General features: G+C 39.8%; 1 protein-coding gene across 1 annotated transcript in view; it reads left to right on the top strand.

Moving 5' to 3' along the window:
- LOC126392363 (low-density lipoprotein receptor class A domain-containing protein 4-like) overlaps positions 1 to 26885 on the top strand; it is a 281047-nt gene that overhangs the window by 69237 nt on the left and 184925 nt on the right. The gene's annotated exons all lie outside the window — the stretch shown is intronic.

Genomic DNA, 26885 nt, shown 5'->3' with positions numbered 1-26885 from the left:
GTGGGTCCCAATTTTGGTACCGTGACAACACTAGATGTCACAACCATTCCATTCGGAGTTGCGCAGTGAGGCGGCTCGGGTGCCGCTTAAAAAAATGTTCCCGCACTTTTGGGAGTGGGGGAACACTGCTCTCTCAGAGGCCCAAAGTGTTCCCCTACTTCTAATTTTACAAATTAAGCACTGCACGTACATATAAGAGTGGACATATTATGAGAGTAATGGTGCCCACTGAGGCTGTATACACGCAGGGCCCATATTTTTGTGCTCCACTCCTGGGAGTGGAACCAGCCAAAATGACCTGCCTGTGTAATAAACACCCTGACTCCAAAAGTGTAAAACTCAAGAAGGATAAAACTACAAGAAGAACACACACGTCTAACCTCTCACTGAAAATATATGTGTTTGTGTGAGAGGTAAGGAGGGAGGGCGAGAGAGAAAGTGGGGGTGTATCGACCCGCGAAAGTTGTAGAGAAGATGAAAAAGTGACGCGGCCGCCTCAGCTATTGCTCTGGAAGACATTTTTAGTCTGTTTTTCAATTTACAGTTAATGAGATTTTCAGCAGCCTCTCTCTATTCTGTTGTTAGTGTTTATCCCATCCTGTCTCCGCAGCCCCATATTTTATACCTCTGCAGTTCACCCTGTCTGAGCGGGATTGGCTTGTTTGTATAAATAGCTTACCGCTGCAAAGCCTGCGTGTGTGCCTCAGTGTGGATATATTATGTGAATATACTTGTCTATACATGTGTGTAAATGTACACACAATATGTATACTGAAGAGTTTGCAGTCCAGAATGTGTATCTGAGTGTCTTGTAGCAGCATGCACTGAGGCATTTCCTTGTGTCCTCTTGTTGTTCTCCTCTCCTCTTCAGCAGCCTGACATCGAGAAGAGAGGTGAGACATTTTTCTCATTTATCAACCAACCAGACTCCTATACAGCAGCTTCCTCTCAGTGCTTTAGATTAAAGTGGAATTTTCTACATTCATTCAACCCCTGCCCACCGATTTGTTTCCTTCACAGCTACTTGTTATCCTCTCTGTTTGAGCTAACAGAGATGGGAAATGACAAAGTTATTGTATATTGTACAGAACTCTTTTGTATCCAAATAAAAAGCACTACAACATCAAACTCAATGAAAAAGATTATTTAATTTGGACTGACAGGAACAAACAAACAAACAGCTGCTCTAGTCTATGAAGAAGAATTACAAGTAAAGATGTGAATATGTGCAAAGCATTCTTCAGGTAAATATATCCTCATATGATTTGTTACAAAAATGCACATACAATTGCTCTTATGATATCTAACGAATTAGCAGCCATCACATTACTGCCCCTACCAGTTAGGTTTGGTTGGGCGTCGTCACTTTGCATACTTAACATAAAGTTACACACTTGACTTAAAGTTGTGTTTAGGGTTTAGGAAAGTAAAGTTATGTAGGTTAGGTTTTAGGAAAACAATCATGGTTTGGCATTGTCACATTACGTAGTTAGCATAAAGTTACTTAGTTCAGATTTATGACGACATTACTTAAAATAACTCAAAGTTCATTTGGTTTTACAGAGGACACAAACACCAGGAAAAGTCCTGTTTTTGTTTGACCAATCCACCACCCCAAACTGCCTCATTACGCAGACATTGCCCTCTATATTACTTCCTTCTTTACTCCCATTAGTGTGTTTGTGAGGTGATGGCAGCCTTCAACATTAATTGGGCTATATACAAACTACTGGTGCATTACTTTTCGTAGGTATGCATAGTAACACCGCATGAGAACAGCCTGTTAAGGTGCATACAGTCTTGGTTTTACCTGCTTGCTGCACCGCAGTATGGTGCTGCTCTGATCATTCAAACACATTAGAAGTAACTCATTCATCTGATGTTTAATAGAAGAAAGGTTTCCACTTCCCAGAGGAAATGTCTGCTGGGAGACTGATATGAGGATGGTGTCATATGATTGGATTTTTTGAGTATCCTATTGATGTGTTCTTGCATGTTGATATCATACCCTTGTTTCAAAGACATGGGTATGTAGAAGTTGTAACGGTGTGGCATGTAAATACCAGGTCAGGTTCTGTGTTCAGCATGACAACAAAGTCATAGTTATCGTCATGCTAAAGAGAAAGTGAAGCTCTGACACCAATAATGTAGAGGTTGAGTTCAGTATTATTTGTTGCTCTTGTATTCCATCACTGGTGATAAGAAGGAGTAGCCAAACCAGCACACAGTGTTAAAATGTTTCGGTGTCCAAGCCACCATAACACAAACTAGGCTCATCCTCACATGTATCAGAGTCTGCACAGTCAAGCCAAAGGGATGTGAAGAAGTCAAAGACTTGTCTGCGCAGACAGTACATAGTGATCAGACATCAGAATTATGATGCAGTCACACAGAATAATTAACTAAAGACAAACTAAAGAGACAACATATTGTTTTAGTAAGATTTGCATTTAACATGTCCCATATGTTTTTAGTTGGGTTGAGATCTGCTGACTGTTAAGGCCATGTCATATGAACCACATTATTTTTATGCACTCATTTATTCAGCTTTTTTCCTTTATTTTGGCCTCTGGGTGTACATACTGTAATATATCAAACTGAGCTACTCTGTGCTCCATGCAAACACCATAACCTGAATAACGCCAGACTCAGGACCAGGACTACACAGTCCTGGCGAGTTTTTGTTGGTTGATATGAGCTTTTGAGATATTTTGGTATTGGCATTTATGATGGCTGATAAATGACAATAATTTGCAGTTCAGAAATGCCAAAGATAACGTCTGGTCAATATAACAATACAGAGTTTTGTCAACTTTCAAATACTGGTATTGTATTTGCGAAAGAAAAAAAAAATCCAATACGGGTTCAGCTTTAATGCTGAACATAATGTTGCCTTTTCGTGATTTTATTTTATTTATTTATTTTTTTACAAATTCTGAAGTTATATATTTATTTACACCAAGGTGAGATTAGATACTTTACTACTACTTGATCCAGTCCAAAATCTAGACCTAAGAGGTTTCTCCATGGTTTGGGCAATGCAGCTGAATTCCAAAAAAAAGCCCTCAGTCTCACAGATTAGTCATTCATCGTTGCACCTGCAGAGAGTGTATTTTGCATAAGTCTTGTATATTGACTGTATATAATGACGGACGACATATTAGCTTCCCAAAAGTAAAGCCAAAACATCTTAATTGCCCAAACCACCCTGGTGGCTGGCTGTAGTATAGGTTTCCCAAAGATGGTTTCTATCATTTTAGGTAGTTCTGATGTTGATGTACATTCAGGCGTACATTTTTTGTTTATAAGTTTGGTTTTAATTGGTTAATTGATGCAATAGAAAGGGGGTTTAACGCATGATTGACAGCTGTGATTGACTAGTGATCGAGTCGGGTGGGTGTGTGGATGGGATTTCCGTACTGTGGCTGATCACTACTGCACAGACTCTGGCTTCAAATGACATCACCAGCGCAAGTTGGTAGCACCTGTGTCTGGGATATTTTGGCATCATGTTTGAACAGTGGGAGGAAGTGGAGAGGCGTTCATCTGTATTATACAGTCTGTGGTCTTATATAGCGTACCTTCAAAGGCAGCATCCCAGAGATTCCTTACCTTATACATCAGGTCAGTGAGTCCACTTTACGTAAGACTCAATATTGTGTATAAGATATTAAATATCATTCCATTATTTTCAAGTGTTGGTACTATTGTATGCAAGACATGTTCCTTTTATACTGGCATGCTTGACATTGTAATTCTGTCTCTTAAACACTCCCATGTTCCTGTGAGTTCAAACAATCCTGCTCTTCCCTTTCACTTTCTTCCCTTTCTCTCCATTCTGTGTTATCTCACAAACCAAAAGGACCTGAAAACAACAGCATAAAAATCTATAGCTTCACACAGTGATGCCATAGCCCTGAGCTATGGCATCACTGTGTGAATTTCTCAGTGTAGGTACACATTATCGCTAATAACACATCTCTGAACCTTTGTTATGGGCATATACTGGCTGGGGTTGGTGAGGGTTTAATGATACTCTGTGGATATATACTGTGTGTGTGTGTGTGTGTGTGTGTGTGTGTGTGTGTGTGTGTGTGTGTGTGTGTGTGTGTGTGTGNTGTGTGTGTGTGTGTGTGTGTGTGTGTGTGTGTGTGTGTGTGTGTGTGTGTGTGTGTGTGTGTGTGTGTGTGTGTGTGAGGGAAGAGATGCGTGTTTAAAGAATGTGTTTGCTTGAGGTAAAGAATCCCTGTTTATGTTGGTAAGATAAGACGTATGATTCAGGCAGGAGCAACCTGTGTGTGTGTGTGTGTGTGTGTGTGTGCATAAATGAAGCCTTCCACCATGAACATATGAATTCACACACACTGCCTGAGTCCCAGTTTGGTATTTGTTACGGGGCAAACATACTGTATCATTACAGGGTCCTGGGAAGGAAATAGGAAACAGAATGAGTCATCATACAGGAAGTGATAGCAGTGTGATACAGTATGACTAGAGCCTCAGGTTAGACCACAGTTTAGTACCTCATCTTCCCTTGCATTCCTCCATATTTTCTTCCTTGCTTCATACTTAATGTAGGAAACTTGTTGAAGTTGTTCCTGGTGATTTTATAGCCAGAAAAATCTGTATTCACAGAGCAAATGGTAAGAAAAGAAACAAATTAATCAAATTCGAACTGACATTAAAATTGGTGTTGTCCTGAGGACAACTATTTTGCTTCCAAAAGATGATACTGGTGACTTGATTGGTACAATATCTGCATGGCGAGCACTAAAAATAGTTCAAAATATCACTTCAGTTCAGCCACACTCAACTAACCAGCTGGAGGCATCTGTTGTTGATAGATGTTTTCCCTATGTTCTTGTGTATAATTGCCACCAGGGACCTGGGGGACCTGTCCCCCGAAAGTAAGAAAAGATGGAAATTTGAAAAGTGTGCTGTCTCAATGTCTGTAGAGCTACACAGACCTACTACATGCTCCAGCATGCTTTATCCTCCTCTGAAAATTGTAATATTATACTGTAGTTTGTGTCCCTTAGACTAAAGGTAAGGAGATTGACCCTTCGCTAAGCCCCACCCTTTTTTCGTCAGCTACTGCTACTCTGCCAAGCTGGAGGTACCGTGGAGCCGACACTGTCACTAACTGCAACTGAAGGATTTAAATATGCATTTGAAATATATATTCAAACTGACTGAGCAGCGAAAAACAGGTTAAAAACAAAAGACAAGCTAAAGCCTATAGATCACAATGTAAGAGTGAACGACAATATCGGAGCAACACTGTTCCTGTAAAGCAGGGCAGGTCTTTATTCACTGTTACAATCATTAAAAGCAAAAGCATGTCTATACATACAGTATACTTTCAGTAGTTAAAGTAGCAAAGAAGTGCTAGTTCATGATTACTGTGCTGTACTTATGTTCTGTTAGGTATTTGTGCCCGATCTGACTTACTTAATAAATGTGTATCTCCTTTCAACCTCTCCAGGTAACCAGTTTTATTATTTCATGTGCTCAGGCACAACGTTCAACCGTGACTATCTTGAAACCCACAACACCAGCCTGAAAATGAAGAAAATCTTAAACAGTCGCATGAGTTTGTATGGAGCCGAGCCGTATAGTTGTTGGACCATGGTCAGAATTGGCCATTGTTATGCTATGATTAGCCAGTCTGCTTTCCAAGGTTGGGACTTAGCAAAGGGTGAATTCGAATTCCAGTTCAACTTTAGAGAAGAAAAATAAATAAAAGTAAAAGGACATACCAAGTGAAAGGAGGTAAAAAAATAAAAGTATCCTGGCAAACAGACAGAAAGAGACCGCAGGTAGACTGACAGATGAGACTAGAGAATCAGGCTGAGACAAGTCTGTACAATTAGCCAGTGTGATTAGATTAGACTACTGTGCTGAATAAAGCCTAGGGATATACTGGCCTAGTTGGCACACGCACACACACACATACACACACACTACCACAGCTTTTAATACTTGACAAGTAATCCGGACTTATGTAATTGTGTGCTTGTCACCACAGACAGACAGGTTGTCTAGCTGTCAGCTGTGTAATTGTGTCTACATGATGACAACAGTAAACTGCAGTCAATCAGGACACTGATGTTCAACAACAATCGCCCTCATTAGTCATTAGTCTGTATTGTCATCCTAGATTAAACAATGAAAGAAGCTAAAATGCTTGTCTGAAAACTTCTTTCAAATAAATGAAGCGTGAATGACAAATTCCACTGTGGATTAGATGCCAGGTGCTAGTTTGCAGCTTAATAGTTTCTTAACAAATATTTAAATATTGCATAAAAAAGGCCCAATGAGCTAATGTCTGCTTTGATTGATGCATGCTGATATTTTATGAGGCTACTGTTCTTTGTCTCTCAAGATAATAACCTCTCTTTGGATTCCAAGTCAAGGATTGTTGAAACTGCAGCATTTTTAAAATTCTAAAGAAGGAGACACTGCCACCACAGCTTAAAACAATGCATCTCACTTGAGGGGGTGCTAATGTTGCCCTGATTACTATCAGTCTGTTTGAATTGAACGCCGTGGAGAGTGACTTTACAGTAGATGTGTTTACAAGTTCATGTTCCATCCCAGATAGCTGCAGTTAATTAGACCCTGTGTACACCAATGCAGATATTCTTAAAAGTGATAAAAACAATGTCTGTCTCCTGTGTTTAAAAAAATAAATAAATAAATTGTTCACACAACTTTCGTCTTGCAAAATATCTCTGTCCACCCCAGAACGCGAAAATGACTCCAAATGCCTGTCAGGCCAGTAGGTGGCAATAAAGGCGATGCCAGTGATAAGTCAAATGCCACAGAAGAAGAGTCTGTGTAGTTTTTTTCTTTGGCAGGAACACATCGAACAATAGTATTTCTTTTTTCAAACCTATGAAACCATTATTAAAACCTATTACCATTTTCAAAAAATTCTGTTTTAGTAACGTAAACCAGAGTCCTGCACCCGACGGGTACCCGCAAAAACAGCTGATTTGCGGGTGGTTTTTTAAAAACAAAATTTTTTTCCCGGGTTCAGATCTGGGTGGAAAAAATAACATGCGGGTCGGATCGCGGGTTTTAGATAAACACATCAGTCATTAGTTCGGTAAACTACAGATAACTATCTTGGTCATTATTTAGTCTCTGAGGATTGCCTCCGCTATTCCGCAACGGTCATTGGTTCAGCTGTTTACACGCGTTTCACCATCTAATAACACAATTTGTGATTGGACGACAGAATCAACATGGCTGCCACCGTCTAACAAGCGCCGCTTCCAAAACAGTAAATAATTATTTAGGTATTTGAGAAATAAGTGGATAAAACGTACAACTATCACTTTATAATGTTTCTGAAGTGTTTCCCTGATGGATTACTTCTCTCCTCGATGGATTCTAAAAACACGTGACGGCTCGTAACTGCTGAACGTCGCTCTGGACAGAAAGTAAGTCTATTATTACACATGTAAAGTTCCTTTACATAGATTAAAAGTTTAAAAGCATTAAACGTAACAAACGAGTGCTTTTACACTCGTATGGGAGAAGAACACAGAGGGTTGATGATGGAGCTGAAGTCAGGTTTTTATTGTGAGAGCTGCTTCATTCAGGTCGTTGTTTACTTACTGGCACCTTAACTGTGGCGATATGCTGTTCAATATTCAGCCAATATGACCCAAAATGATTACTTTAAATCCGGGTTACGGGTCGGGCTGCGGGTCGTGTTTCAACGGGTCGGACCGGGTTGCGGTACTAATTGGCCTGATGCGCGGGTTTGCGGTTCGGGTGCGGGTTTGTACGTCGCCGGGTCGGGTAGGGGCGGATCTTGAAAACTCGACCCGTGCAGGACTCTGACGTAAACCTCGAGAGGCCAAATCGTAGACAAAATATCCTTTTTCAAAAATATCTATACATGTAGACAGGGCCTTACTCAGGACTCATTATTTATAACAATGACAATTAGGGATTACTATGATTTAGACCAATTAATCCACTAATATTTTCTGTTTTGTTAAGACACCGAAGTGTCTGTTTGCTGTATTTACCCCAGTATTAACATCCACATCAACACCATCTCCATCCTCCACCTGCTGCTCCCCTCTCTCTCTCTCTCTCCCTCTCTCTCTCTGTCTCTCTCTGTCAATTCAGTTCAATTCAATACGCCTTATTGCCATGCCATTTCATATGTGTTGCCAAAGCACAGTTAAAATTTAAGACAGGGAAAATTCACAAACAGTTAACAACAATGCATTAATACAAAATCATAGACATAAATTTTAAAGGGAAAAAAACCTGAAGTGAAGGAGTAAATAAAAAGGCAGAGTGTGATTTGTGACGGGATGAACTATGTTATTGTGTTGGTTGTCTCTTAGGCTGTGACATGCACTGACTGTCATCTTGCTGCATCTATGGCACTGACACTATTTTCTCCAAGTAGATGTTTTAGTCTGGTCCGAGGGTAAATTAAAATCTTGGAGTTCACATGAATTTTTTGTAAAGAATTTTGTTCTGATTTTTTCATATATATTGTAGCAGGAAATGTTGCTCTGTCTTCACCTGTCTGGACAGGCGGAGACAGAGTAATGTATGACCTGTAATGTTTCTGGTAAATGATCATTACTGTAAATGTAAGCTCACAGAGTAAAACTTAATGTACTGTTAAAGTGACACACCGTGATAGGTGTGTCAACTGGAATGTGAACTCTTCAGAAGAAACCATCAGTACAGAGTGTTTTGTCTCAGCCAGATGTGCCAGCGCATGGCTGAGGCATTAGTCAGGTGCATGTCAAAGATCTCTCTCTCTCTCTCTCTCTCTCTCTCTCTCTCTCTCTCTCTCTCTCTCTCTTCATGTTCATCACTACTGTGGTGACAGACATCGGATTCTTTTCTGCTTTGAATCTGCTCTGGAGGAAAGGCTTGTTTATTTACAAACAACAACTTACTGGAATACATAAGACATACAGTACGTCAGGGTAAACTCAAGTCCAATCAACTGGACAAAGATCCTTTCCCGAGTCACTGTTACTCCAAGAGCACAGATATTCAAACATTATTGACAATGATCTCAGTCCGTTTACACACAAAAACTGCTAACATGATACAGACATTCAGAACGGTTTCATACTTTGCCTGAGCATGTAGACTGTTTTCCCTGTAGTGTGTGTAAATGTTAAACTGTGTCGTATCCCTTGTGGTGTGGTGCTGATGTCAACATATGGTCAAAAGTGGTCATATGTTTAATGAGCCTGGGCCTCAGAGCAGGAGAGAATAACCCTGCTCATCAAGTCCTGGGAAAAAAGAAGTTTTTCTTAATGTATAGTAACCGTGACCTTTGGCTGATTAATGCAGAATGAGATCAGCGCGGAGTGACTGGGAAGCTCCAAAAGGACTCTGCGCTGCAGTTCTTTAACAGCATTATTATCACACTCATTTTCCTTAGTCAGCTTCTTGTCTCACTGCAGTTTTATGGCTGCTGAGAGACTGAACTGAGAGATTAAGGACTCATAACAAGTTGCTTCATGTAGAGTGTCACCTCTAATGTCCTTTTAGAGCATAATGGAATGAGCCATTAGGCCTGACCTATTTACCCCAGTCTCTGTTAAGATTCTGTTTGAAATCTCGTTGTGGTCCAGTGCAGTTTGTGGCATGAAGCCGTGGCTCCCAAAAGGAGGTCAATGGACCAGGAAACTGTATGGGGGATCCACTGGGTCACCTCAAAATGGGCTATACTTACAGTTGGCGCTGATTTTTGTCATATTAAGAGAAAATTACATCCTGTTTTAGTTTGACCATGCTCCCTTCACATATTCTCAATGTGGAGTCAAGTCCAGAGGCCCCCATACAACCAGTACATCGCAGCTCTGACAGTACTTTGCACCAGTGTCCCTCTATGTCCCCTTTCAACAGCAAAAGGCTAAGGCAATACCTAGTGTGCATGCATGTGAGGACTTTCAGGATGGGTGACTGACTGTGCACCACGGTAAGTTGAATGTGTGATTTTGTATCCATACATGTGGATTGGAGGGTAACAGACAGTCACAGCTCTCTCTGGGGAGGCAGGTCCCTCTGTTGGCTGTGCCGTCTGATTTTCTTTTTGCTTTTCTTTATTTTTTATTTTCTCCAGTCAGAGGGAACAAGATGAATTTTTGCTGCGTGACTGCAGCCTGTAATGTCGCTGCTGCCTCTAGCTTCTGCTTTTGCACATGCTGTGCTTCTTTGTGTGATCTTTTTTATGTGTGTGTCTCTGTATTCAAATATACCTGCAGATTTTCATGTTTACATACTTCTTTGAATGGCATGCAAGGTTGGATTTGTGTGTGCCTGTCTGTATTTTCGTGTGTATTCAGGTCTTCGCTGTAGAAGGTAAAGGTTCTTTTCATAGGGGCCTTAAAAGGCACCAGTGTTTTATCGAATGTAAATCATTTTATCCAAGACTGAACTGAATGGTTTGTTTAACTTGATCAAAGCTTCTTTAAAAGACGGGAGTTCCTCTGTTTTGGCCTTTTTGAGTATTTGCAGCTCTCCTTAAAGGAGACACATTACACTGATTTTCAGGTTCATGCTTGGATTTCTGTTTTCTACTAGAACATGTTTACACACATTTATGTTCAAAAACACTTTATTTTTCTTATTCTGTCTGCCTGCATATTGCTTTATTGACCGTCTATTGAAACACATTTCAGCTCCAGTCTCTGAAAAAACCCACTCTGCCCTGATTGGTCTGTGTTTTTGGTCTTCAGGGAACCTGTGTAAAGGACTTTAACTGCACTGTATGGTGCCAGAAATGTAAAATAAGAAGACATTTAACCACACTTTACTGCTTCTTAACCAAAAACTTCGAAACAGCACAAGTTCCAGCAGGAAGCTCATCCAAAATGGGGGAGAAAAGAACAACATTTTCCTGATGTTTTCTGCCGGTAAATACTGCTATTTATATAGTAATTTAGCTGTAGTCATTTAAAAATCTGTAGGGAAGTCTAGTCATGGTCACAGTTGTGCCAGCAGTACAAGGAGCAAATGTCTAAGAGTATCTTTGTAAATGGATGCTAACAAAAAAAACAAGAAGCATCTCTGTTTGAAGTTATAGTTAGGTGTGAGATCTCCTGCAGCTTTAATCTTGGGGTAAAGGCAAAGATTCAGTTAATTACCAACTTTTTAGTTTACAGTTTTTGTAGCTTTTCCAGAAAGTGACAAGAAGACCCAGTGTGAGCTGACAAGAACATGTATCAAACACTTGACATTCTGTATGACCCATGACGTAAGGCACTGCCCCCGGATGTCTCCAATAGAAGCTAAGCTGTATTAGTCATGAAGCATACTAACACTGACTTCAACGGGCTTGCTTGCAAAATTAACAACAAAACAACATAAAAATGGCAAAGGCAATGGCTTCCAAGTTTGAAGTTGGTGTCACGGACAGTCGATCCATCCTGATCCTCAGTTTTAAAGTGAATCTTGCTGTGTACTGGCCCTCTCTGAGACATTTCCGTCAAAATCCTAGAAAAAAAACCAACACAACAACAACTAAAAATAAAGTTCACCAGCTGGGTCATCACATGCTCAGATTATGGGAGTACCCCAAGGCCTGCATGTTCTGCATGTTCTTACAGCCAACAACAGTGTGCTTTGCTCCTGCCACAGTACCAGGTCTGCCACAGCTAGGAAGTCACTATGGCGGACAGCGAGGTCGATTCAGCAGGTACTCTGTGGGCAGGGATGGTCACCTAGCTGCAGGTAGTTCTGTGTTAAAGCCCCCCATGGGGTGCAAATCTAAGTAGCTCATTATTACACACGTTTTCTGATAGATGGAGGAAGGAGGAAGAGAGAGAGAGGATGGTCTTTTCTTCCACTTTGGGGGTCTCTAGACACACCAGGGACACTTACTGAAAAGCCATGAAAAAGTACATTTTGCATAATATGTCACCTTTAATGTGTCATTTCACTGTCATTGTATTTTCAGGCGCTTTTCTTTCCATTTATGGAACGGTTGAATGGTTTGTGGTTGATTGCAGGAGATCAAAAGGCACTGGCGGAAAGAGGGTGTTTGGCTTTGCACGCAGAAAACAAGCATACCGCCCCCTACGTCTCCTCTTAACTCTCTGTTCCCAAATATGCATAAAAGTCAACGAAAGTTCAAAAGTTGAAAGTTTATGACCTAACATTAGCTGTCTTGTGCAGCTTTGCAAAACATGCTTCTTATTCTTAGAGATGTATTGCCTTTAGCTATAGAATTAGAAGTAAGAGGCTGGAGTTTTTTCTGTACCTTTGGAAGTAAAGGAGCACAACAAGTGTTAGTTGAACCAACTTAAAAAGCCCTTAATCACAGTCCATGCATGTAAAAGCTGTAGAAATACGCATTAATCAGTGGGGGAATTGGAAAATGATGCTTTTGGTTGGCAAAGTATAAAATCCAACACTGTTTCTGAATTACCTCAGAAATATCTTCAGCAGTTCTCTACTACGATTTCTTGTTACTTCTCAGCTAACAAACACACAGAGAGATTTACCTGCTAGATAGTTCTTGGGGATCTAATTAGTGTTTTTAAACATGAAAATATTTTAAACTGATAATAAGAGCACACCACAGAAAGGCCCCTTTTTGCCTGTTAGTGAGGTTCACTGATTGTGACAGTTGTTGGCCTTATCCCTCCTTCCTGTCACTCTTAGTGTATGTAACCTAATTATGTACACTTGAGGCTGTACATAATATGATTATGTACTGTTGGCAGCAAGAGACAGTAAACATTTACTGTTGATTTTGTGTGTTGGCCCTTTGTCACAGTCCAGAAAACAGAAATAAATTCCTTAGCACCACATGCCAACTGTTTGAAAAAGTGTTCTAAATTTAGTGTCCAGATATCATGTATAAGGCTGTAGACTGCACACAGTTACCACTCCATCTGCTCTGTGTAGGTTTAGATAAAGAAATGGGAACGACAAAGCACGATGACAAATGTAATGTCTTGTCGCCACTGACTGGTTTGTGAAAGCAGTCAGGTCCCCCGTCAGTGTCAATGCTGTTTGCAGACAGGGTTTAAGTGGCACAACATTGTGCAGAGGAAGGGCATTGTTTTAATCATGAATGAGCACCACCAGATTTTCCGTCTGCTTTCACACACGTTAATTTGAAACACCGGTCCATTTGCTGGTGCTGGTGTGAATTTTGGCGCTCCACTTGGTTATTGTCAATGTCATGTTGTACTGTGCTTAGAAATACTTCCTCTTTCTCTGGCAAAGCAAGTTACTAAGTGAATAAATCTTAAATGTCCCCAAAGGCTTGCCTTCCCTGGACCAGCTGACACTGTCTGGGAGCTGCATTGTGCCCTTTTGACACAGCTCTGCCTTTTCACTCCAGTCAACATAGTGAGGAGAAATTATAACAATAATTAACTACATACAAGAACGGAGTTTTGAAATATGTGAATTGATTCTTGTGTGAATCAATTTTTCCTCCCACCCCTATTGAATAATTAAACTCTAGGGGTGGGGGTAGACACAATGGCTCTAACTTTGTAATTTATTTGCAGTAACTTTGCAGTAAATCCATCAAGACTGTTTATACAGACTCACACACACACACACACACACACACACACACAGACTTATAATGCACTCTGGCTAGTTGTGCTTTAGCACACTACAACTAACTTGTTATTGGGAATGCATCAATTGTGAATATCTGGTCAGATATGCGTGTTTAATATAACAATTATACTATGTGCACTATTGTTTTTTAATGTTGTTGTTTTTTGTTTCCCCTTTTGTGCCCTTTTTATTTAAAAAAAACACAACAACTGCCCGTTATCATACTATTTTTGAATGAGGACAAATTCAATCATAAAAAAAAAACTATGAATCAATTTTTAATATAACCTTCTTTCACATGAAAAATTGGTTGTTGTTTTTTTAAAGAAAATGCTTCATAACCCTATTTACTATATGTAACATATCACATTCTCTAGTATCTATTTTATATTTAGGCAAAAACATCAACAAATGTCTCCTTCAAACAACTGTATTTATTCCAGGTTTCTGGCTAAATTTTACAAGATTACATTTGAACTCAGTGAGCTGTTAGTTCAGGCCATTGGCTGTTAACAGCTAACAGCTAACGCTAAGTAGCTCTCCACCTGCCAGATTTAACACAGATTTATTGTTCATAATGTCACATTATCAGGGTAAAAATAGGGTGCGTCCCCTGACGACAGTGAGTTCATTGTGTCCCTTTGTGCCAAAGGCATCCCAGGAAAGATCTTTTCTTCTGTACCCAGGATGACGGGACAATGGGACGATGGGGCGATGGGATGACAGGACCTTGTTGGTTTTGAGCTCTGCCTTTTAGTCTGTGAAAAAGACAGAACACATTGGCCACTGCCATCGCTGTCATCTTATAGCTAGGCAGCTGGCAGTTAACAAGGCGAATATCGGCCGATTCTGATGCTCAGCCAATAAATTGTTGCACCCTCACTTGTACTGGTGTTAAGGCTCAGACACAGTGGCGAGTCTAGCTCGTTTTGAATCATGTGCTCTCTCACTGCTGTTAAGGAAATGCTTTTGTATTTTCTTCTTCACTTTCAGGTAATCACTCTCTTCCTTTTTGTGGCAACGACTTCACACCACTGATCATTCACAATGCCAGAATCCATTTAGGGCGAATGTGGTCAATCTACAGCGACACAGTAGGCCTTTCTTTCTTTTTTGCAGTCTTACTTTGTCATTTCAACTAATAAGACAAATTACCTTGACATAAAAACCCTGTTGTGTGTTGCCATGGCAGCAAGTCCAGTGGAAGTAGTTAACAGTATCACCAGAAGCAGGCCTGTGCTGGTGGCCATATAACACAGTCTGATGTTCACCAGGCCCTTTGCAGCTCATCACTTAACGTCCACTTCACATCTGTTGTTTTGCTCAATAGAATGACATCACATGTATGAGCCCAGTGTTTATGCCTAAAGACAATCTCGCTTTTGATTTCTCTTTTAATCTGTCCAGTCTTTTCCTATCTTTTGTCTGGGTTTATTGCTCAAGACAGTTATCCAATCAGCTCGGCTACTAAATAGCACATCAGGAGACATTTAAAGCAAATCCTTGGAGAGCCCTTGAGGACAGGCCTTTGATCAGTTGTCTCTTTATGGAAGTGTAGGCTAATTTTGCCCGATGGCTCTTTCTCTTTATAGTCTTTGTGTGGAGCTTTTCTGTCAGTATGGATTGTCAGATTAGGGCCTATAGCTTTAAAACACATCTGCAGTTATCAATTCAACACAACACACACACACACACACACACACACACACACATTAAAGCCTATAGAATAACCATTTGCTCTTTATTTATTTGTACACTTATTTAGTTATTTCTCTGATGCCTGATGTCTCTTTTTCCTTGTTCTTGGTCTCTGCAGCCCTTTTTATCTTTGTTGTGTCTGTTAAAAATTAAATGTCTAGATTAGTGCAGCCACCTGTCAGATTTAAGTGGTGTTTGTCATTGCAGCTGCTGAGACTGCTGAGCTTTTATAAACTTCTGTTACCGACATCAACTACCTTTCCGTCTGCTTTTTCAAGTATGTGTCTGTCTGTCTGTCTATCTGTCTGTCACCATCACTGCCCCTCTTCCTGTCTGTCTGTCTGTCTGTCTGTCTATCTGTCTGTCACCATCACTGCCCCTCTTCCTGTCTGTCTGTCTGTGCGTCCGGCCTCTCGACACTAGAGTTGATGCATAGCCAGATTAAGCCTGTCAGATTTGTCACAGTCGGCTGGCGGTCGGCGTGACACAGAGCCAGATCAGACAAGGATGTGACGAACGACGCCTTCAGCCTACCTTTGTTTGGTTTTGCTGTGCCAGTCATTTTGTGCATCATTTCACACATTTTTTTCCCGTGGCAAATGATTTATTAGATAATTCCTTAGAAAAGTAAAAAAATAAAAAGAGGTTATTTTTTCAGGCATTTCTGCTTTCTACTTGAGAAAGGTAGACGATGATATGCACCAGTGATATCGGCTCAGTAAGTTGCCAGAAGAAAAAGGAATTCTTGGAATGAGACAAAGTCCCAGCAAACAGCTTTATTTAACTCACACTAAGTGTGCTCTCAGGAACAGCTTAGACACTTAAGTACAGAAAAAGAAAAACAACCTGACAAGATGTTTGTTTCATTCTTGCAAAGAACCCAATGCAAAGAGGTCTTGAAACCTACAACATGTAAGTATAGGGTCTGTGTAACTCATCAGTTCAATTTTCCGTATAGACAATATAAATGTGAAAATTTAATTCAACTTTCTAAAATTGTAGTTTTTGTTTGTCAGATCAGTATGTACTGAAGTGGGATCTGTGCTCAACCATGAGTGGATGTGATTTTTTTGAATACATGCATGACAATAAGTGAGACAATTGACCCTCAGCCAGCCAGTCAGATGTAAATTAAGTCAACAGCTGCTGTCGGCAGTCCAACACACAAACAGAAATTAAACTCTCAGATTTTCTATTTTTTAATTTCTGTTTTTCTATCCAACATTCTACAAAAAAAAAAAAAATTAGAAAAAGGAGTCCATAATCTTAATTTTACAGTGGTCTGACAAATGAAAAATCAGTTTTAGAAAAACTAAATTCAATTTTCCAGTGTTCTGATTTTCATTTTTATATGCAAACTCTGATCTTTGAGTCAAAACACTACCTGCAACGAATCAAAGATGACACTAATGGACAACTGGCCAGTTTGTGGTAGATTGAGCATGTATTTACACAATCCCATGGCCACTTGCCAACAAATTTGATCAAATTGGAAATTGTAGAAACATCCAGTTATATACATCTTTACTAATTTTGCTCTTGCCTTTTTGTCACATACACCACGAAATTAAATACATGGAATATATTATGCTGACTTGCTTTTTCCCCACATACATCCACACACATCAGGAGCAATTTGTGGTGTAGTGCCTTGCTCAAAGATACTTGTGACCTGTGAATAGGAGCCAGGGATCTACATTACAATTCTAGTTCCTACTTTAAAGTTCCCAGTGTTAAAAAAGAGGACAAGAGAGGCTTTGAAATAATTACAGTGAAGCAGGTGCAGTCTGCAGGTTTGAAGGACAGATGTAGGGAAAAGGCAAGTGGAACTGTGGCTGAAACTGCTGTGTACACAGACTCAAAACTCTTTAGTTAAACCATAAGGTGCTGAAGCTGTGGTAGTGCTGCTATTGTTGCCTACAGTTAAATAGTGGCGTTTTCATTTAGAGCTGAAATGAAACACCTGTGTAAGTGATTAACCAGGTGTCTGATTAATCACTTACAAGAAAATAACTTGACACCTGCCAGCCAGTGACAACTGATAATTCTCAGTGGCTGTGGTGTAATGCACAGCAGGTGGGTACCATTAGGTTCAAGTACAGGTTCTGAAAATAGGACTAAATCCAGTAAGACCAAGTGGGCTATAAAAACACAGTCTTTACACAGTGTATTATTCATAATATGCAAAATAGCTTATTAGATAAAACTTTGCAGGTTTGACACTGGTAAATCCTCATTACACACTGTCAGCAGTTTCCATAGAGAGAATTTTTTGTGAGAATAATTCCACCTGAAACTTTACACAGCCAGGTCAGGATTTCCAAGGTAACAGGGACATTGTTTTTCTAATAATCCACATTTCCAAAGCTATCTCCACAGCTCGATACCACAAAAGGTCAGTCAATAAAACATGTTTTTGTCTCCTGATTTGGGTGAACTGACCCTTTAACCAAAGTTCTGACCCCAAAATACTCAGGAACTTCATAAAACTATCTATATAAGGATATTATGTATTATCCATTTCTAATAGTGATAATGGTTGGTTTTACACCTGTATATGTTGCACACTGAGTTTAACCATTTGGCTCAATGAAAAAAATGAAACAAATCATGCAACTATAAAATGGACACACTGATGATTGTTTGATGATTTATCCATGTACATACAGTAACTTAAAGCAGTTGTCCTTGTTTTCTGTCCTTGCAAGACGAACAGTAGGACACAGTGAGACAGTAGCTGCTGGGCTCAACCTTAAGAGGCCTCTTTAACTGCAGCCTGGCCACAAGCCAAGCTCGTCAAACAGGAGTACAGTATGGATGGGACTAATGAACCAGACTAAAGTGGATCTTCCATTAATCATTTGAGGTCTTGTATAATCTTCATCTATCCATGTGTGACAGAGTGGCTGTGTCCTTAAATGACCTTTCATCTGCTGTCAGCACACGTATTCTGCATTATCAAAAGATCATCATGAACAAATACTGCACTGCAAATAAGTTGTCTTATGTGAACTAAAAGATCATTAAGTAGCTCAGAAGTACATTCATTAGCTGAACAGAAATGATAAAGTGTAAAATGGTTTTAGTAATCAACCCAGGTTTATAAACCCTTGTTAGACCTCTTGTTTCATTAAAACTTAATTTCACTCCCCACACACAACAAATCATTGACTCATGCATACTAAGGAAAAAAACAACAACAATAAACACAATTAAAATTGATTAAAAAAGAAACAATTTTACCAAGTCCCCTCCTTACTTGTGGTAGAAGCACAGATATCAAGGAAAAATCCCCAAATCGACAAAATCTGCAAGTCTACAAAATCTAATGGAACGATCCCAGCATGGCATGACACCATGTGGTGTATGGAATAAAACTAGATTGCAGCCATGGCAGCCGGAACACGGCACAGCTGTGCCCACTGGAATTGTCCCTCCTGGCTCACAAACAGTCAAAATTGCAAGACAATCAAAAGTCACCAAATCTTATTACAGTCTGTTTAAAAGTAACCTTACTCCTCTGTTAGAACAGTGCAAACAAGATATTAAAAGATGGTCTATTCTGCCACTATCTCTGATCGGGAGAGTAAATTCTGTAAAAATGAATATTGTACCAAAGTTTCTGTATTTGTTTCAGGCGATACCTGTTTTCATACCAAAATCTTTTTTCAAGGCATTTAATCAAATGGTTTCTTCTTTTATATGGAATAATAAATCAGCTTGTATAAGAAAAGAATTTATGGAAAGACCGAAATGTGTAGGTGGGCTTTCACTTCCAAATTTGCGCACGTATTATTGGGCTGCGAATTTTAATGCCATCTCTCTGTGGTTAAAAGACTGGAAGGATAAGATCCCTGCATGGCTCCAGATTGAAAAGGTTACAAGCAGTCCACTCTCACTCCCTGCCTTACTCTGTGCATCCCTACCATCGCTAGTTAATAATATTAAGGATAATATAATTGTAACTCAATCACTACGCATCGTAAAGCAGTTCAAAAGATGTCTGGGTATTCAGAGTATTTCGGTTCACTCACCAATAATACGTAATCATCTTTTTCAACCATCTTTAGTGGACAATGGCTTCACAATTTGGTATGACAAGGGAATTCGTAGTATTTAAGATTTGTATGTTAATGATACTTTTGCTAGCTTTGAACAATTATCCAGAAAATTCGGTCTGACCAATAATCATTTTTTTCGATACTTGCAAATTAGAGATTTTACTCGTAAAAAGTTTGCTGATTTCCCTACCCTTCCCTCTCCTTCCTGTTTGGATTCTCTATTAAGGGTCAATATGCTGAATAAGAGGAGAACATCATTTATTTATTCCCATATCATGGATAGCTGTAACCTCTCCATTTCCCATATTCGAGAACAGTGGGAAAGTGATTTGGGGGTCCCGCTGTCCGATGAGGAATGGGATATGGCTCTTACTAGAGTCCACTCTTCTTCCATATGCTCCAGACATGCTTTAATACAGTTTAAAGTGTTGCATCGGTTACACTTCTCGAAAGCTAAACTAGCAAGAATATTTCCGAATATAGACCCATCGTGCGATAGATGTAAACAGACCCCGGCTACCTCCTATCATATGTTCTGGTCTTGTCCGAAACTTGTCCCTTTCTGGTCATCCTTTTTTGAAGTCATCTCTAATGCATATGGTTATAACATTTCACCTTCTCCCTTGGTTGCTGTTTTCGGTTGGTTTTCTGAACCGACGGGATCTCTTCCCCCCGCTCATTTACAGAGGGTCATTGCCTTCTCCTCCTTGTTAGCCAGACGCTTGATTTTATTTAAATGGAAGGCTGTTGCTCCTCCATCACACTACCACTGGATTAGGGACGTTATGCAGAATGTAAAGCTGGAAAAGATCAGATGTACCCTCAACGGTTCCATCCACAGATTCCACAAAACCTGGGACCCTCTAATAACTTATGTGAACAATTTACCTGGTCTGGAACTGGAACTCTGAGCTTTTATACCTGCCCTTGGACTGTCCTGTAATAAGGAATACTAGGTGCACTTGTTGTTTTGTTTTTTTTGTTGTTGTTGTTGTTGTTTTTTGTTTTGTTTTGTCTGTCAGTTGTCTTTGATAAGTTTGTCAGGTTGATTTTCGGTTTGGTCTGTCTTTGTTTTTGTCTCTTTTTGGGATTGTTTTTGCTATGGCTATTTGTAAAACAGAGAATATGATTGTTTTATAGGATATTTGGAAAATTACAAATAAAGTGTTTTAAAAAAAAAAAAAAAAAATTGCAAGACAATTGAAAGAAGAACACAAAAACGGGGACTAATTCATCTTGTAAGCAGCCTAACTTAAGTGGATCATAACATATCAGGTACAGAATTAAACTGCAGATGCTTTGGTTCAAAATGAGACCAAACAGTTTTATGAATGTCACTTTTTGAACCACGATGAAGACCAAAATGTGGCCTTCAACTGAGGGTGAGATCTTGGTTTTAGCTGAGCCAATTTACATAAAACTTGCAGCCCCTAGCGGCCAGTTGAGAGGAGTGAGGAATAAGCAGTTAATGATGACATAAAACAATCAATAAAACAGGTTTTTAACTTCAACTATTGTAATTCACCACAACAACAACAAGAGGTCCTTGAGCATACAAAATATTAGGCTGATTGGTCCAGTAGTTTGCCAGATTAGCTGCACACAGACAGATAATCACACTCACACAAGCACAACTGAAAGCATTATCCCCTCCACGCTCACGCATACTTGTTAAACCTGCAGGTTGGATATGGCCCACAAAGAAGATAGAGCGGACCTTATGTAGCCCGACAGGCCAAACATGACAAAGCACTCTGCTGCTTAAATGCTTTGAGCATGCAACAACAATCAAAGGCGATTAAGATGAGCATTTTTATCAGCTCTCGTCATCTGGATTTTGACAGCTGGACAATAAAAGAACAACTATTTAGAGACTGTAAAATTGAGGTGGAAAGAGAAGATCAAGATACTTGAGTATCCAAACCAGGCATCGCTGTCTGATGGGCATATTCAGCAGTGTCTGTGTGTTTTTTGTTTTTTTCCTGCACATTGTGTGTCCACAGTTGCCCCCATTGTTTGAGTCCAAAGAAATCAAATTGAATATCACCCTCAGCCGTTTATAATCTCGCAGACATTCGCATAGCTTTATTGTCCAGCACTGAGACATTTCATATTTCCTCTAGCCGATACTGTTAGATAAGAGACAGACCAAATATAAACAAGTCTATGAGAGCTACATTTTTAAGTGACTCTTTTCTCCACGTCTGTTGCAACAGAACTCTGAATCACCTCCGTAGCCCCAGTTCTTGGTTTGTTATGCAATCACATTCTCAGCATGCTTGAATTTTCAGTGTAACAGATGCGACCAGCCCCATGGTTTAATAGTCTGCTCCCCAATCCATGTTTGCCTGTCTGACTGCTGTCTCACTGATAAGCACATGTCCCTGTGTGACCCAGCAGAGGAGTCAGAGCTGGCTCTTAGAGTTGCTATAGTCATCCCCGTATGTTACAATGACAGACAGATTGTACACACAGAAACATACCCCAGTACTAATAATGCTATAATGCTTCCTTGACGTACTCCAGGGAGGTCGGAGGTCAGAGGTCATGTGCAGCCCCATAACAGCAGGACTGAAGCTGGTAAAACTAGTCATTATCAAGGTTTGTGCGTGCCTTTTTTCAAATACAGTCTATTGAGGCCATCTCACAGTGTTTTTTGTACTATTGGAGTTCATTATAAGAGACAGTGACACAAATACTGTCTATAGTGGGGATTCTCAAAAACGTACTGTCCATGTCAGAGACCCTAAGATACTGTAGAACCACATCAGAGGAATTTTGCCTCAGAGCAGCCAAAGAAAAGCCTTTGGTTGCAACTTGTTTTACAATAAAAAAAACAATTTATTATTATTTTATTGCATAGTAGCACACAAGCCTGACACGCTCTCTCCAGACACTTGACTTCTGAATGATGTTTAAGAGGTTTTGAGGCATAATTCAGTCACTGTATATTTGATAAGTGATACCATCCACAACAGGCGTTGAACACATTAAAAAAGCAAGCTTTGGTAGGTTAAAGGGACAGTTCACCCCAAAATCAAAAATGCATACTTTTCCTCTTACCAGTAGTGCTATTTATCAATCCAGATTGTTTTTGTGTGAGTTACTGAGTGTTGAGGATATTGGTGGGGACAGAGATGTCTGCCTTGTCTGCAGTAAAATGGAACTAGATGGCACTCAGCTTGTGGTGCTCAAAGTGCTAAAAAATACTTTTAAAAATTCAACAGCAGTGTCTCTTTCCAGAAATCATGACCCACTTATTCAAGATAATCCACAGACCTTGTTGTGAGCAGTATCATGGAGGAACTATTTTCTTTCAACCGAACTACACGTGTCAACCCTATCGCCATACCAAAGGAGGTGCGTATCTACTGCTGGCTCACCTAAGACCACTGAACTTACAAACGTTACAGCTCAGCAAAGGAGGACGCCTTTAATGTTTACTATCTGGAACACGAGCCTCTCTTCCATGAGTAGATGCGCGCTTCCTTCTTTGGCGGATGATATTGCTCACAACAAGGTCTGTGGATTATCTTGAGTAACTGGGTCATGACTTCTGGAAAGAGACATTGCTGTTGAGTTTTTCAGATGTATTTTTTGGCACAAGCCGAGTGCCATTTACTGTAGTTCTATTATATTGGAGAGAAGGCAGACATCTCTATGGCTGATATCTCCAACATTCAGCAGCTCACACCAAAACAATCTAGACCGATAAATAGCACTACAGGTAAGAGGAAAAACATGTATTTTTGATGTCAGGATGATCTGTCCCTCTAAAGTTGATGATTTAAGATTGTGGTTTAAATCTGCTGTGTCTCATGCTAGAACTGCAGACCTTTCTCTATTAAACCAAAGCCACCTTAATCAAGCTCTGATTACCAAAACATACGCATAAAAAAGTGAAATAGTGCTGTAGTTGTTAGGAGCGGATATTGAAAAACAAATTAAATATGTTGTATGTAAACATTTTGCTGAAAATGCAGTGCTTAGACAAGTAACACAGGTCACAGGTTTTTCCATTTCCTTGTCAATGACAAACTTAACAAAAGTTGAAAGAGACTGAACAATAAAATAGCTTCACTTTTCCTTTTCTACTTTAGTTTTAAATGTTGCTCTGCTGCTGGGGTGTTTTTCAGACTTTTGTGCTCTCTGTGTTGCTCAGACTTTGAAGTCTTACAGCGGGATAGATCCAGAGATAAGACAGGAGAACATGAGGTGTCCTTAAATGACCAGAGCACAGACAAACATCCACCTGGGGCCTCAAATATCATCGTCAAACAGTAAACAGCGTTAATATACACAGCCTGTCATGATGAGTAGCTGTCCTCAGATGACCCAGAGGACAAACAGACAGGCCACAGTAGTAGTGGTAGTTGTAGTAGTAGTTTTTTGTCCTCGTATCACCCCGTAGACAGACAGTCAGCGGGGTCAGGCTGAACTGACTCACAGGTAGTCCACAGAAAGAGCTTGTGCGTCAGGTTGGAAGAAATTGGTTATTATTTACAGGAACAATCCTACCTGATAAGCCATTGAGGGTTTGTGCTGTGCAGTAGTTTTATATGGACTATAATGTAACATTTATATGATGGAATCAGATATAAAGTCCTTACTCCAGGACTCTGAATAGAGCATATGATGTTTTAATTTCTCCTCCAGAATAGAGCGATACAGTGGGATTTAATACACGCCATACAATAATGTCGTTATCAGTTACTGGAATATGCACACGTTGTAAAAATCCCACTTCTTAATTTGTGTTTCTTTCTGTTGCGCCTTCATTGCTCCAACTCTGACAAGAATAAGTTGGGAAATGCTCTGTCATTACATTTAAGAAGGGCAAATAAATTCTTGGACTTTTCCCCTTTTCTTGTTAGGTGTCATAAATCAACAGTTTACTTTTGTCAGCTGCTCCAGTTTTGTGGCAGCTGGTTTGTTGGTATGTGGTACCAGACAGTCTTTGGTTCCTAAATTGGGGTCCTGGGGCCAGCAGGGGTCCTTAATAAGGTTTCAGAGGATTCTCAGCAACGTGTTTTCATACTTACAGTACTTCCCTGCTTACAGGAAAGTACAGAGAATATATCAGGTCAGGATGACATGTAAAGGTGGCTGCTCTGACTGATTTGAGGAGTGGGCCATAAGACTATCTAAAATTGTGATAAGTCATAGATTTTGCCATACAGTTTATACTGCAGAACTATCCTTTCAATGTCTCTGTCAGTATTAAAGGGAAATTTTGGTTTATTTTAACCTGTCTCCTATCGTCCTAAATTTGTTTCAAGTGACTAGTGACATAAAAATAATAGTTAGCATGTTAGCCGTTAGCCNAGCCATTGCTCCTCTCTCGTCCTCTACCTCCTCCTCCGTTCTTCAATTTCACGAAGCTCTTCGTCACTGTATTCTGGCTCAAATAAATAAGGGCGGCCATCAGACTCTCCAAAATCAAATTCCTCCTCCACAAAGTCGAAGTCTGGCAAAAAGTCAGCTATTATTCTATAAATCTTTCATAAAATAAATGAATGAACTTTTCAGGCTACTGTCCAGTTCTGCCTTCCAGCTGTTGCTGCTTGTTCAGGCACGCTGTGAGATCGCTGCTTGTTCTCGCGATGTTTCGGCCGCGCTTTGGAAAGCAGAGCTAGATGGTAAACAAACATGGCACCACACCAGTAAAGTAAGACAACACGTTTACATGTCGTTTTCTATATGTTCTCTGACATTTATCCTAACGATATGAGGCGGTCTTTGTGGAAAAAAAAAGCTTGTTTAGTGGACTAACTTTGCACTTGATGGTTGCCCGTTTACTTACGTTTTAACAGGTCTGACGCTACTATGCGCCCCGGCTGTATCTAGGCTAACGGCTAACATGCTAACTATTATTTCTATGTCACTAGTCACTTGAAACAAATTTAGGACGATAGGAGACAGGTTGAAATAAACCGAAATTTCCCTTTAAGCCTCTGTGGGCAATGTTTCAGTGAGCAGGATTGCTTTATGACAACATTGGATTAATGATCAATTATCTTTTCATAAATGTGATGACATAAACATACCTGCCGGGTTATTAGCACTGCAACAAAATTAATCTGTCAATGACTTTCTTGATTAATCGATTAGTTGTTTGATCCACAAAACATCATAAAATTGTAAAAAAAGAAATGTCAATCTGTTTCCCAAAGCCCAAGATACCATTCGCAAATGTCTTGTTTTGTCCACAGCCCATATTCACTTTACTGTTATAGAGTATTAAAGAAAATAGAAAATATTGACATTTAAGGAGGTGGCATCAGAGAAGTTTGAGGATTTTCTTCATATCTCCATAATGCCATATTTTATTTAGTAGGAAATCATGAACAGGAAATCCTGTTAAAATGACAAACTCTTTGTGAATGTGGGTTTAGGGCTTATTATCCCTTAAAAACATTTATTTCCATATTTGTTTCTTAGCTAACCTGAAGAATACATTCTCTTATGTGTCCATCTAATACAGTTTGAATTATGTGAAATATGTAGGCTGACAGTTTTATCAAGCTCTGGATGAATAAAAGGTCAAAATTATGGAGCAAAATTATCTGCAGAGGTCTCTTCCTCTCCAAAACAAAAGTATGTGGTGATTTAAAGCAAAAAAAACACTCAATAAAGCAGTTTCATGTTCAAAAAATTAATGATTTTTGGACACTCGTCATACAGGGGCTGCAAACTATGATGGCTGACTCAAAAACGTGCATGCCCCTATCTAGAGCCAGTGTTTGCTTTGTTCCTTCTGGGCTACTGTAGAAAGATGGCGGTGCAACATGGTGATCTTCATAGACGAGGACCTGCTCCCTGTGTAGATATAGACAGCTCATTCTAAAGTAATGAAAAAAAACAATGATTCTGATTTTCATGGTATTATACACTAAAGACAACATTCTAATTATATTCAATTTCTGCCAATATATTCCCCTAAATACTACAAAAGTAACTAAGGGGACACTTGACATTTTAACCTTTTGGGGCCCGCTGTTGTGATAATACCTGATACCTGATACCAATACCTGATAATACCAAAATTGCTGCATCATCTTTCAGCCTGTGAACCAGTGAACTCTACTGGCCTCAGCAGGGATAAACTTAAGATTATCAGACTTAACACACACACACACATGCACACATGCGCACACACACACACAAAACCAATCTCTGTGTGGATTCACAGGCTGCTCCTCTCAATATCAAACACAGGATTAATCTGTGATAATTCTGCTCTAACGCTGTAATCAATTAGTCTTGTGTGGCGGCCTCCTTTCTCCCCTCCTCTCTCCTTTCCTTTCCTTTCTGTTCATTTCCTCTCCTCTCCTTGACTTTCACGAAACTCATTTCAATCCATTCTCTCCACCATGGACTTTGAAAGACTCTGGACATTGCCTTGGCTTTATCACAAGCAGACAAAATGATGAATCACTGGTAGGGCACATAATGAAGTGAATATCCCTCGACATCACGGCAGCCCAGTTCTCGCCTTTACTTTTCCATTTGTCGGGGCACAAGCTGTTGTGTGTATCCTTA

This window comes from Epinephelus moara, chromosome 6, assembly GCF_006386435.1.
Source record: "Epinephelus moara isolate mb chromosome 6, YSFRI_EMoa_1.0, whole genome shotgun sequence".
Lineage (NCBI taxonomy): Eukaryota > Metazoa > Chordata > Actinopteri > Perciformes > Serranidae > Epinephelus > Epinephelus moara.
The sequence above is the reverse complement of the archived record's forward strand: the minus strand, read 5'-3'. Positions and strand labels throughout refer to the sequence as shown.